We start from the raw sequence: 14,506 nt of genomic DNA on the forward strand, positions 1-14,506 counted from the left end.
TGAGGCTAGCAAAGGTTTCGGCAAGGTCAGTCAGTAGGTCGGAACCTTTCCGTGACTTAACCACAATATCATCCATGTATGCTTCTACGTTCCGACTGATCTGAGTGAGCAAACACTTCTGAATCATCCTCGTGAACGTGGCTCCAGCATTCTTGAGGCCGAAGGGCATGGTGACATAATAGAAGCACCCGAATGGGGTGATGAAAGCCGTTTTGATCTCGTCGGGTCCATACAGACGGATCTGATGGTACCCTGAATAAGCATCTAGAAAACACAAACGCTCACACCCCGCGGTCGAGTCGACTACCTGGTCGATGCGGGGGAGAGGGAAATGATCTTTCGGGCAGGCCCGATTGATATGTTTAAAGTCAATGCACATGCGAAGCGACTTGTCCTTCTTGGGGACCATGACGACATTGGCAAGCCACTCGGAGTGGTAAATCTCTTGGATGAACTCCGCTGCTAAGAGCCGAGCCACCTCCTCGCCAATAGCTTTCCTCTTCTGGACGGCGGACCGTCTAAGATGTTCTTTCACAGGCTTGAACTTCGTGTCGACTCATAGACGGTGCTCAGCCAGCCCCCTGGGAACTCCAGGCATGTCAGAAGGCTTCCATGCGAAGATGTCCCAGTTCTCACGGAGGAACTGGATGAGCGCTTCTTCCTATTTGGAGTCGAGCGTCATTGAGATGTGAGTCGGGGCGGCATTGGGGTCGGTCGGGTGAATGTGAACTGGCTTAGTTTCACCGGACGACTGAAAAGCTGATTCTGAAGCTGGCTTCTTCGCTCGCAGCAATTCACTCGGATCAGCAGTCTTCTGGTACTCTTGCAGTTCGACTACTGACATCTGAGCATCAGCGATCTTTGATCCTTTCGGAAAACACTCCTCTGCTTTCTTCCGATTGCCTGTAACGGTGATCACGCCTTTGGGGCCGGGCATCTTCAACTTGAGATACACATAGCACGGTCGAGCCATGAAGCGTGCATAAGCTGGCCGGCCTAGAATAGCATGATAAGCACTTTGGAAGTCCACAACCTCAAATGTCAACTTTTCCTTGCGGTAATTCTTTGAATCACCGAAAACCACATCGAGAGCAATCTGGCCGAGTGACTCGGCTTTCTTTCTAGGAATGACTCCATGGAAACTCATGTTGCTGGCACTGAGCCTGGACATCGGAATGCCCATCCCTTTCAACGTCTCTGCATACAGTATGTTCAGGCCGCTGCCACCATCCATCAGGACTTTGGTCAGTCGAGTGCCTTCGACAATTGGATCGACCACCAGAGCTTGCCTCCCAGGGGTGGCAATGTGCGCAGGGTGATCGGACTGGTCAAACGTGATGGCAGTCTGAGACCACTTCAGGTAGCTGGGTGTTGCCGGGGCAACCATATTCACTTCACGGTTAATGACTTTCAGTCGACTTTTGCTTTCGACATCAGCAAAAATCATCAGGGTGGAATTGACTTGGGGGTACCCATCGTCACTGTCTTCCTTGTCCTCAACTCTGTTTGACTCTTTTTCCTTGTCCTTGGACTGTTTGCCTTGAAACTACTGGATTAGGAGCCGGCACTGTCGAGTGGTATGTTTTGGGTAAATAAAATTACCCTCTTCATCTTTCTTGGTGTGGATGTGACATGGCAGATCCAAAACATCATTTCCATCTTGATCCTTGACTTTCTTGGGGTTCCAGGGCCCCTTGGGTTTTCCCTTGAATTTTCCCTGGGTCACGGCCAGGGCCTCCCCAGGAGTGGCTGGCTCGGCCTTCCGCTTCTGCTTCCGACTGGAATTGCCTCCGGTTTCCTAGGCGACTGCTTTCTGCTTGCCACTCCAGAGTCGATCTTCATCTTCTCCGTTAGCGTATTTGGTGGCAATTTCCATCATCCGATTCAGAGACATTTCTCCGGTCCGACCGAACTTCAGGTTCAACTCTCTGTTCTTGACGCCTTCTTTAAAGGCACAAACTGCTTGGTGATCTGGTACATTCTCAACCGTGTGATGCAAAGTGATCCACCTCTGGATGTAATCCCTCAGAGTTTCACTCGGTTTCTGCACGCAGGACCGCAATTCTGTGAGGCCTGCCGGTCGCTTGCATGTTCCTTCAAAGGTTGTGACAAACACTCGAGAGAGATCCTCCCAAGTGTAGATGCTGCTGGGTGCTAACTAATTCAGCCACGCTCTGGCTGAGCCCTCTAACAGGAGAGGCAAATGCTTCATAGCCACCTCATCATTGCCGCCACCAATCTGGACAGCCACACGGTAGTCTTCGAGCCAAGTGTCAGGCTTAGACTCGCCGGTGAACTTGCTGACTCCGGTCGCCAACCAGAAGTTGGGAGGAATCACTACGGCCCTGATGGCTCGACTGAAACACTCTAGCCCTGAAGCATGTACTCTGCTGTTGGCAGACACATCTCTGTTGTGGCCTTCTCGATGAGCTCTGTTCCTGTCTACCAAACCTTGAATGAGGATGGATCTCGCATCAAAGCCTGGGTCTCTGGGGTCGACTGGAATCCTCGGCCCAACACTATGAGGGCGTCTGTCATCTTGCCGTCGAGGCGCATACGACCCACTCCTCGGGGGAGGGGTTGGCACTCGACGTCGATCATCACGATCGAATCGGTGATCATACTGCTCATTCCTCCTGTACTGATCATGCCGGTCACCACGTCCCTCATGCCTCGGGGGCGATCTCGGGCTGTGAGCCGACTGGACTGTATCTGTTACAACGGATCGACTGTGGATCCTATTCCGCGACTGAGAAACGGCGGAATTCTGGTTTCCCGCCGCCCGGAGCAACGCTCTGATTTGCAACAAGCCCCTGCCAGCCTCCGACTGGGAGGGCTGAATCGATTCTGCTATACGGGCCGCGGCTACCAAATTCTGAACTGGGGTTCGATATACCTGCGTAGGCGGGAAGAGCTGACGTCGACTGGACTCGGGAGCCCGCTGACGCGCTTGCTCGTCGAGTATTCGCTGGAGATTCTCTAGTCGAGTGCGCTCGGCCAAGTTAGCCAAGCGTGCGTCCTCCAAGGCCCGGGCCTCGGGGGTTTCTCCGACGATAGGAGTGTGGAGTGCATCCATGTTCCGGTGGCGAAGCTCCTCTCGCTGCACTGACGTGAGAGGTTCGGGGAGATATTCATCGTGAGGATGCGATGGGTCGCCTCCACCCGCGCCTCCATCGGTGCGAGGGAAACCGGGAGGACTGTGTGTTCCACCGACCGCCAGAACCTCAGCCGCCGGGTCGCTGCTGTCGCACTCGGATGCGGTCCCCGTGGAGCCAGTCGACAGGTCGAACAGGCCGTAGAGGGATTCGTCGGGCTCGATTGTCGCGACTTGCGGGGCTGCCAACTGGCGGGCCACGGCATGCCTCACCCACCTCCGAAGTCTCGACCGGCCGGAGCGCTTGCGCAGGTGGGAGACAGGGCGGGGAGACGACACGGGGGCCGACTGATACTGGGTCGACGGCTGCCGCAAGAGGACGCCACGAATGCACGCGCGGAAGTGCGTCGCACCGCGGACGGGGAGCGCGTCAATGTCGAGTGGTGCCTCCTGAAGCCAGGCGGAGTCGTCGGCGATGAACGTGAGCGCGCCGAGACGGATCTCGCGGCCCTCCACCAAAACTCCGCGAGAAACCATGATCAAAGGGATCGGAAAAGATCGCAACTTCTCCAACTAGGCGCTAAGATTCCTGCCCCACGGTGGGCGCCAACTGTTGTGGTTCTAACTCCGACAGTGATGTAGGGGGGTGTGTATGGAGAGGCTAGATCTCAGCTATGGAGAAGTTGTAAATACACCAGGATGTACGAGTTCAGGCCCTTCACGGAGGAAGTAATAGCCCTACGTCTCGGTGCCCGGAGGCGGTCGATTGAATTATGCGTGTGTGAATAACAGGGGTGCGAACCCTTCATACTGAGGAGGGGGGTGGCTTATATAGAGTTCGCCGGCCCTCTCCTGCCCTCAGTGATGCAGGGTTTAAGGTACATTTAAGGTTGGGCGTTACCTAATAAAGTGCTATAATGACCATAAAGACTACTTAATAGCCGACCGTTTGCCTGCTGAGTGACTTTAGGTCTCCTGGCAGTCGAGTGGTTGGCTTCATGGTCGAGTGATAGCTTCTTGGTCGAGTGTCTTGAACCCGTCGAGTAGGATACCTTCAAGTCGATTGAAAGGTGACTTCTTCTAGGGATGTCCTTGGGTAGGGCTCTTTGGACAGGTCTGTGCCCCTACCCTAGGTACATAGCTTCATCGGGCACCAAATAACAATTATTTAGGTCTAAAACTAATCCCGAAGGTAGATGTAGAGGTAGCGTGCCGACGGCGATCACATCAACTTTGGAACCATTTCCCACGCGCATCGTCACCTCGTCCTTAGCCAGTATTCGCTTAATCCGTAGTCCCTGTTTCGAGTTGCAAATATTAGCAACAAAACCAGTATCAAATACCCAGGTGCTACTGCGAGCTCCTGTAAGGTACACATCAATAACATGTATATCACATATACCTTTGTTCACCTTGCCATCCTTCTTATCCGCCAAATACTTGGGGCAGTTCCGCTTCCAGTGACCAGTCTGTTTGCAGTCGAAGCACTCAGTCTCAGGCTTAGGTCCAGACTTAGGTTTCTTCTCCTGAGCAGCAACTTGTTTGCTGTTCTTCTTGAAGTTCCCCTTCTTATTCCCTTTGCCCTTTTTCTTGAAACTGGCGGTCTTATTGACCATCAACACTTGATGCTCCTTTTTTTTCTACCTCCGCAGCCTTTAGCATTGCGAAGAGCTCGGGAATTGAATTATTCATCCCTTGCATATTATAGTTCATCACAAAGCTCTTGTAGCTTGGTGGCAGTGATTGAAGAACTCTGCCAATGACACTATCAACAGGAAGATTAACTCCCAGTTGAGTCAAGTGATTATGATACCCGGACATTTTGAGTATATGCTCACTGACAGAACTATTCTCCACCATCTTGCAGCTATAGAACTTATTGGAGACTTCATATCTCTCAATCCGGGCATTTGCTTGAAATATTAACTTCAACTCTTGGAACATCCCATATGCTCCATTTCGTTCAAAACGTCGTTGAAGTCTCGGTTCTAAGCCGTAAAGCATGGCACACTGAACTATCGAGTAGTCATCAGCTTTGCTCTGCCAGGTGTTCATAACATCTGGTGTTGCTCCTGCAGCAGGTTTGGCACTTAGCAGTGCTTCCAGGACATAATTCTTCTGTGCAGCAATGAGGATAATCCTAAAGTTACGGACCCAGTCTGTGTAATTGTTACCATCATCTTTTAACTTTGCTTTCTCAAGGAACACATTAAAATTCAACGGAACAACAGCACGAGCCATCTATCTACAACAAATCATAGACATGCAAAATACTATCAGGTACTAAGTTCATGATAAATTTAAGTTCAATTAATCATATTACTTAAGAACTCCCACTTAGATAAACATCCCTCTAATCATCTAAGTGATCACATGATCCAAATCTACTAAACCATAACCGATCATAACGTGAAATGGAGTAGTTTTCAATGGTGAACATCACTATGTTGATCATATCTACTATATGATTCACGCTCGACCTTTCAGTCTCAGTGTTTCGAGGCCATATCTGCATATGCTAGGCTCATCAAGTTTAACCTGAGTATTCTGCGTGTGCAAAACTGGCTTGCACCCGTTGTAGATGGGCGTAGAGCTTATCACACCCGATCATCACGTGGTGTCTGGGCACGACGAACTTTGGCAATGGTGCATAATCAGGGAGAACACTTTTATCTTGAAATTTAGTGAGAGATCATCTTATAATGCTACCGTCAATCAAAGCAAAATAAGATGCATAAAAGATAAACATCACATGCAATCAATATAAGTGATATGATATGGCCATCATCATCTTGTGCTTGTGATCTCCATCTCCGAAGCACTTGTCATGATCACCATCGTCACCGGCGCGACACCTTGATCTCCATCGTAGCATCATTGTCGTCTTGCCAACTATTGCTTCTACGACTATCGCTACCATTTAGTGATAAAGTAAAGCAATTACAGGGCGATTGCATTGCATACAATAAAGTGACAACTATATGGCTCCTGCCAGTTGCTGATAACTCGGTTACAAAACATGATCATCTCATATAATAAAATATAGCATCATCTCTTGACCATATCACATCACAACATGCCCTGCAAAAACAAGTTAGACGTCCTCTACTTTGTTGTTGCAAGTTTTATGTGGCTGCTACGGGCTTGAGCAAGAACCGTTCTTACCTACACATCAAAACCACAACGATAGTTCGTCAAGTTAGTGTTGTTTTAACCTTCTCAAGGACCTGGCGTAGCCACACTTGGTCCAACTAAAGTTGGAGAAACTGACACCCACCAGCCACCTATGTGCAAAGCACGTCGGTAGAAGCAGTCTCGCGTAAGCGTACGCGTAATGTTGGTCCGGGCCACTTCATCCAACAATACCGCCGAACCAAAGTATGACATGCTGGTAAGGAGTATGACTTGTATCGCCCACAACTCACTTGTGTTCTACTCGTGCATATAACATCAACGCATAAAACCTGGCTCAGATGCCACTGTTGGGGAACATAGTAATTTCAAAAAAATTCTACGCACACGCAAGATCTTGGTGATGCATAGCAACGAGAGGGGAGAGTGTGTCCACGTACCCTCATAGACCGAAAGCAGAATCGTTAGCACAACGCGGTTCATATGGTCGTACGTCTTCACGGTCCGACCGATCAAGTATCGAACGCATGGCACCTCCGAGTTCTGCACACGTTCAACTCGATGACGTCCCTCGAACTCCGATCCAGCCAAGCTTTGAGGGAGAGTTCCGTCAGCACGATGGCGTGGTGATGATGTTGATGTTCTACCATCGCAGGGCTTCGCCTAAGCACCGCTACAATATTATCGAGGTGGACTATGGTGGAGAGGGGCACCGCACACGGCAAAAAGATCTAAGAGATCAATTTTTGTGTCTATGGGGTGCCCCCCTCCTCCGTATATAAAAGGGGGGAGGAGGAGGCCGACCAAGGGGAGGAGGCGCGCCCAAAGGGGGGGCAATCCTACTCCAAGTAGGTTTTGCCCCCCTTTCCTATTCCAATTAGGAGAAGGGGGAAGGAGGAGGTGGAGAGAAGGAAGGAGAAGGGGGGCCGCTGCCCCCTTCCCTTTCCCAATTCGGATTGGGGCAAGGGGGCCGCGTGCCACCTCCTGTCGCCTCTCCTCTTCCACCACTTGGGCCCATGAGGCCCAATAACCCCCGGGGGGTTCCAGTAACCCTCCGGTTTCTCCGGTTTATATCCGATAACCCCCGGAACTCATCCGGTGTCCAAATATAACATTCCAATATATCAAACTTTATGTCTCGACCATTTCGAGACTCCTCGTCAAGTCCGTGATCACATCCGGGACTCCGAACTACCTTCGGTACATCAAAACACATAAACTCTTAATATAACTGTCATCGAACTTTAAGCGTGCGGACCCTACGGGTTCGAGAACAATGTAGACATGACCGAGACACGTCTCCGGTCAATAACCAATAGCGAAACCCGGATGCTCATATTGGCTCCCACATATTCTACGAAGATCTTTATTGGTCAAACCGCATAACAACATATGTTGTTCCCTTTGTCATCGGTATGTTACTTGCCCGAGATTCGATCGTCGGTATCTCAATACCTAGCTCAATCTCGTTACCGGCAAGTCTCGTTACTCATTCCGTGACACATCATCCCACAACTAACTCATTAGTTGCAATGCTTGCAAGGCTTAAGTGATGTGTATTACTGAGTGGGCCCAGAGATACCTCTCTGACAATCGGAGTGACAAATCCTAATCTCAAAATACGCCAACCCAACAAGTACCTTCAGAGACACCTGTAGATCACCTTTATAATCACCCAGTTACGTTGTGACGTTTGGTAGCACACAAAGTGTTCCTCCGGTAAACGGGAGTTGCATAATCTCATAGTCATAGGAACATGTATAAGTCATGAAGAAAGCAATAGCAACAAACTAAACGATCAAGTGCTAAGCTAACGGAATGGGTCAAGTCAATCACATCATTCTCCTAATGATGTGACCCCGTTAATCAAATGACAACTCTTTGTCTATGGTCAGGAAACATAACCATCTTTGATCAATGAGCTAGTCAAGTAGAGGCATACTAATGACACTCTGTTTGTCTATGTATTCACACATGTATCATGTTTCCGGTTAATACAATTCTAGCATGAATAATAAACATTTGTCATGATATAAGGAAATAAATAATAACTTTATTGTTGCCTCTAGGGCATATTTCCTTCAAGGTGGGCCACCCACCTGTTGGGCCCACCTGTCATACACATAAAGGTAGGAGCAGTAAGTCAATGAAGCTGCGTCCCTCCCTCGCCCATGAGCGTGGTGGCTGGCAGGACTAGTAGAAGCTTTCGTTCGCTACACGCTCTCTCTCCCGCATGCGGTGGACATGCAGCAGTTCAATCGGTGTCAGATGGCCAGAAGCATAATGTAGTACTCCTCCACTGCAGTAGTACTTCATCATTGTTCGACTTCCCGAAGAGGCGAAGAGACAAGCGCAGCCCGGACGCTCATGTGGCAGTTTCATGTGTAGAGTAGTCTAGGATAGCGTGTACCATGCATGTAAGCTTAAAATCATTGGGGTCGGCTCCATGTTTTTTTATTAAAATAATCTTCTGGCCCTACCTGTCATCCTGGTGATTGTAGTTTGCATGCTCATCTGGTCAAGACAGGAATATATATTTTAATTTTTGGTGGGGTAAATGTTAGAGGTTGTAGCAAATGGAGTATTGAACACTGCGGGTCTTTCAGCCAAGTTTAGAGGCAACCATGTGGGGCCAGTGCTATGATGTGTCGCGTCAACTCGTACGATGAGGAGAAGCTTGATTTTACTACCACACGCCTTCTCCCTCGCCCATGCACGTGGTGGCTTGCAGATGAGGACAGGCTTTTGCTTAGGCTGGTCATAATGGGATACTAGTATCATGCATATGATACTAGTGTATGATACTACACATCCGTAGTGCATACTATCATATGTTAGTATCATCGATGACTTCATTTATTAGCATGCATGACACATAGTAGCACAACGTTTAATATGATACGGTATCATGATATGATACTCAACCCTCTCTTTCTTCATTTACTTCTATGCCACCTCATCAATTTTTCCTAGTTGGCATGCATGATACTTCCTCCGTTCCTAAATATTTGTCTTTTTAGATATTTCAAATGGACTACCACATACGGATGTATATATACACATTTTAGAGTGTAGATTCACTCATTTTGCTCCCTATGTAATCACTTGTTTAAATCTCTACAAAGACAAATATTTAGGAACGGAGGGAGTACTACCTATGATAGTACTCCCATTACAACTAGCCTTATAGAGTACCACAACAAGCTATCCCTCCCACACGCGGTGGACAGACATGCAGCAGTGGATTTGATACTGTAGAAGTAGTAGTAACATCATTGTTCGTCTTCTCGAAGAGGCGAAGAGCCAAGAGCAACCTGAACGTGGCAATTGCGAACCTTGGAGCATGCATATAGCCAGGCTCTTGCATGAGACAAAAATGCTATGTGAGCCCACTATTGTAGTACTTGCTAGTATAGCCTTGTAAACCATAAAGCAGTATTTGCCTTTCTAGAGATTTCAACAAGTGACTAGACTACACCAAGATGGAGTACATATGGAGCAAAATGAGTGAATCTACACCGTAAATAAATACGTAGTTCTCCCGTTTTCCTCTCCGCATTGGTCGGTGCACAATATTGAGTATACTAGTACTATCATCTTGAAATTTACAAAGTCACCATAGGCACCTCGTCATCAACGGGGACGTCTCCTGACACGCGATAGACGCGAGCGGCAGTCGTCTCCATAGGTGCTTGAATGCCATTGCCAAGGAGGGAGAGGGTAGCGGTTCCCGAGATGTTGAACGGTCAATGATGCATCCTCAATTACATGCAGAGGGAATTATTTGGAGAAGCAGAATGTAGCCTGCATGATGTGAATGCAACAGAGTTTGGATTCTCATATAAAGGCGCCCCACCACTCCAATCCATCTACTCCTAGTCTCTGCGCAACACTGCTCACTCCAATCCAAGACAAAGTGACCAGAAGCCAGAAGCACCTATGGAGGTGATGGACGCGAGCGGCAGTCGGCTGTGCCAAATCATCCAAGGCGCCGGCCTGCAGCCATGCACCGTGCAGCCTTTCCAGACGGTGCTGGCGACCACCGGCGTCGTAGCCCTCGCCGACACCGGCTTCGCCTCTCACATGGACGACATGATGGTCAACTCCATCCGCAAGTTCACCACCGTCAAGAAGCGTGCGGATGACCTTGCCGTACTGCTCCAGCCCGCGAGCCCAGGCTCCTCATTGCCTGCCACCCTCATCGGCCTCCATGGTGACGAACTCTTTCAAGCCCTGGTGGCCTTGCAGGTGCCAAAGGTCGCGATGAAGAATGTGCACCTCGAGGCCGCGCTCGCCACGCAATGCCTCGCCATGCAAGAAACCATCGACCTGCACATCCACGTTACGAGGAAATCGTCTACATAGGCCACTACAAGTCTAGTGAGGACAGAAAGACGTTGGCGTTCTTCCAGCGGCTGGAATCTTTGGACGCCATTGTTCAGAAGCATGTCGACCTGGCCACAAAAGCCGCTGCTATTTAGCCGCCGTTCGGTGGGCCGGCGCCCTGAGTCAAGGAGGTGGACATCGTCGATGGATGCATCTCTTCTTCTTGCCTCCTGTAACCAGCACTGCATCACCTTGTGGCCTTAATGTTTTATTAGTATAGTACTCCCTCTATTCCCAAATATAAGTCTTTCTAGATATTCCAGCAAGTGACTACGTACGGAGCAAAATGAGTGAATCTACACTCTAAAATATGTCTACATACATCTGTATGTTGTATTCCATTTGAAATATCTAAAAAGGCTTATATTTAGGAACGAAGGGTGTATATGGCATTTTTATTCCAGTCATAATGTTTTCACTATGAGGTGGGACCGTAGTTGAGCAAACCGACCATCAGCAAATCCCCACCCCGCCCACCGGGCGTCGGCTGAGTTTAGAATTAGAAGAGAGAAACGAGGGAGAAGAGCTAGCTGTAGCAGGGACGCTGTTGTCAAATGGGACTCGTATTGATAGAATAGGAGTACTGAGCACTCGTACCTCTTTTTTTGAGGGAAAAAGTAGTCGTATGTCTAGTACTACCACTAGTTGGGTGCATGCAACCTATACCTGCCATCACTCTAGTACTACCACTAGTTGGGTGCATCGAACCGCAGCTAGGCTTCACCGTACATATTTTTCACGCATTTATCCTCCGATAGCTATATGTACTCCTAGGCTATTTCCACGTGCTCCCTTTCACAGACATGTGGGACATAGAGCATTTGGGTCGTAGTGCATGCACGAATCGGAGCATATGCCGGGGTACTTTACATTTCATACCTCATGAATTACATGCAAACCCCCCACAGAAGAACAAATAAATAAATGAATTACTACATGAAACCGGATTATTTTCATAGAAACCAGAGCACGTTCATTAAATTTTGGACATAACATGTTTATAAAAACTACCAGACCTAAACCAGTCTAAGGGCCTCTTTGATTCGCAGGATACTGAAAACACAAGAATGGGGAAAGTATGATGGTGATGAACTGAGATGAGAACTCTAACTCAGTTAGAGGTTAGAGTTAGATTCAAATCCTGAACTAACTCTAAACCAAAGAGGTGTATGGATGGCAGGGTTAGACTGACAATAAATTTTCTTTCTCAATCATTTGACTACTTTGGACCCTATTTCCTGCCGGTGTTGACATCTGATTTTGGCAAGATACAGATTGCAATGAAGATGGTCTCGAGTGAATGAGTTTTCAGCATAAAAATATTCACGTCGCCAAGTGGAACCACTTTGATGTTTTGGTTATATTCATTCAACTTTATCTTACGGACCGAAACTATACTCCGAGTGGCATAGTTCAATGTTCCGAGTGGTTTTTGGCCAATCACGTCTTCAAGATGACCTCGGATGAAGGAGCACTCTTAAGGAATTGTCTTCGTCTCGTCGAGGCAATCGATTTTGATATATAAATCATCTCAATCCAAGTTCATATGCAAAAGTTAGAGGTAATATACTGCAGACTGAACCTCAACGGAAATATGGCGCGAGGTGCCAGACACTTGTCTGATAGGTTGCGCAAGTAATTCGGCCATCAATACGGCCTTGAATCGAAAAACCTTCAACAAGGAAAAGTTTCGTCTCGTCGAGCCGATCGATTTTCATATATAATTCGTCTCAATCCGAGATCATATGAGGCCTGGAGAGACAAATCAAGATCGGACTATGTTTTCAGTCGGAAATCCGAGTGAAAAGTTTACCATCTGAGTGAAAGTTTACGGTCGAGTGAAATTTTACGGTCGAGTGAAAGTTTGCTGACCGGATGAACTTATTATTATCCAAGTGGAAATATAGTCATCCGAGTGAAAATATGATCATCCGAGTGAAATTGTCGTCCAGGTGAAAATATTCCGAGTGAAAAGATTACCATCGGGACGAAAACTTGCCGATTGAATAAGATAGTGCCTTCTGAGTGGAAATATAGTCATCCGAGTGAATAAGATAGTGCCTTCCGAGTGGAAATACAGTCATCCGAGTGGAAATATAGTCATCCGAGTGAAAGATTGTCTTCCGAGTGAAAAAGTCCAATCGGACGATCCGAGTGAAAGTATCTAATATCCGAGTGGATGAGCTCAAGTCCGAGTGAAATTGAACATGTGCTCGAAAGTTTATCAAAATGACCTTGGATGAAGAAGTGTTCAATACAAAAGTTGTGCGTACCATCAATACGGTAAACTTTGATTTTGGAGTCAACATCATCAGAGATAATACATAGCCTACAAATTCACTACGAGACTCGGATAATCCAGTCTACTACAAGACCGAGTCCGACTGGAAGATAAAGATGACCTCGAAAAGTATTCAAGATGGCCTTATTTGAAAAAGTGATCAACATGAGAGTTGTTCGTATCGTCGAGGCGCACAAGTTTGATACTTGGGCCATCTCGATCGGAGATCATATGCAAGCCCGGCAGCCCGCGCAAGAAGGAAGACAGAGTTTGGGCCAGATTCAGACTGAATCCGAGTTGGAATAGAATTAGGACTCTAGGACGTGAATTGATGTAATTTTTCTTGTAAGGAAAGCCTAGATGAATCCTTTACTTGTACGGGAAGTCCAGCCGCCTCTTATATATGTTGGGGGTGACGGCCGATTGAATAACACACAATCGAACAAATCAATATACTACTTTTTCATCTACGTTTTATCTCTCCACCGTTTTTCTATCTCGTTCTTCGCTGTTCTTCGTGTTTGAGAGCTGTGAATCCCGAGGCTCTAGGGGCGAGCGAATCAACCTAGGGCAGCCCATAGCCGCCGCACTCCCTGACGGGGTCCCTCCCGGGGGTGTGGGGTTTTCGGGTCTGCAAAAGTGCCCATCGACTGTCTTGCGTATCGCGCTGTCGGTCGGGTCTCCTTCGACGTGAGCTGCGGTGCATCACCCCCGGCGTCGAGGGTACACGTGACGTGTTCGTGTGTCAACACACTTTTTGGCGACTCCGCTGGGGAACGAAGATCAATTGTCATCATCCACCATGTCTGATATTCCCAAGCCATCTGAGGTAGATGCCGATAACATCATTAAGCCCAGTCTTGATGAGATATCGGCCGATCATCGCCAAGTTTATGAGGAGTACAAGAAGGCGCACGAGGAGAAGGACTTGCAGGAGTTCCTTGCAAAGTTCAAGAAGGATCGCCAAGGCAACATCACTCCGATTGAAGAAATCAAGTTCCCTCCTCTTCAAGCCGAGCAGGTTAAACCCTCTGTAAGTACTGCCTTTTCTCCTGAGCAGTGGGCTAAGATTGAAAGTCGTATTGCTGATGGTAACAATCTAGTCTATCAAACTTTTATAGAAAATACTAATGCTCAGAAGAATATATCTCAATCGTCTAGTGGTAATAATGGTGTAGCTGCTAGTGTGCAAAACCCTAATCTGGCTTTACCTATTGCATCGGCGCCTCCCGTGCCGATGACTTATTATCCTACCCAAACAAATCAGATTGTGGCTACACCCATTAATCCTATTATGAGCATGACAGGTTCGGTGGCAACTGAAGGAAATATGCCCTAGAGGCAATAATAAAGTTATTATTTATTTCCTTATATCATGATAAATGTTTATTATTCATGCTAGAATTGTATTAACCGGAAACATAATACATGTGTGAATACATAGACAAACAGAGTGTCACTAGTATGCCTCTACTTGACTAGCTCGTTAATCAAAGATGGTTATGTTTCCTAACCATGGACAAAGAGTTGTTATTTGATTAACGGGATCACATCATTAGGTGAATGATCTGATTGACATGACCCATTCCATTAGCTTAGCACCCGATCGTTTA

Source organism: Triticum urartu, chromosome 2A (assembly GCF_056163025.1).
Source record: "Triticum urartu cultivar PI428250 chromosome 2A, HENAU_Tu73, whole genome shotgun sequence".
NCBI lineage: Eukaryota > Viridiplantae > Streptophyta > Magnoliopsida > Poales > Poaceae > Triticum > Triticum urartu.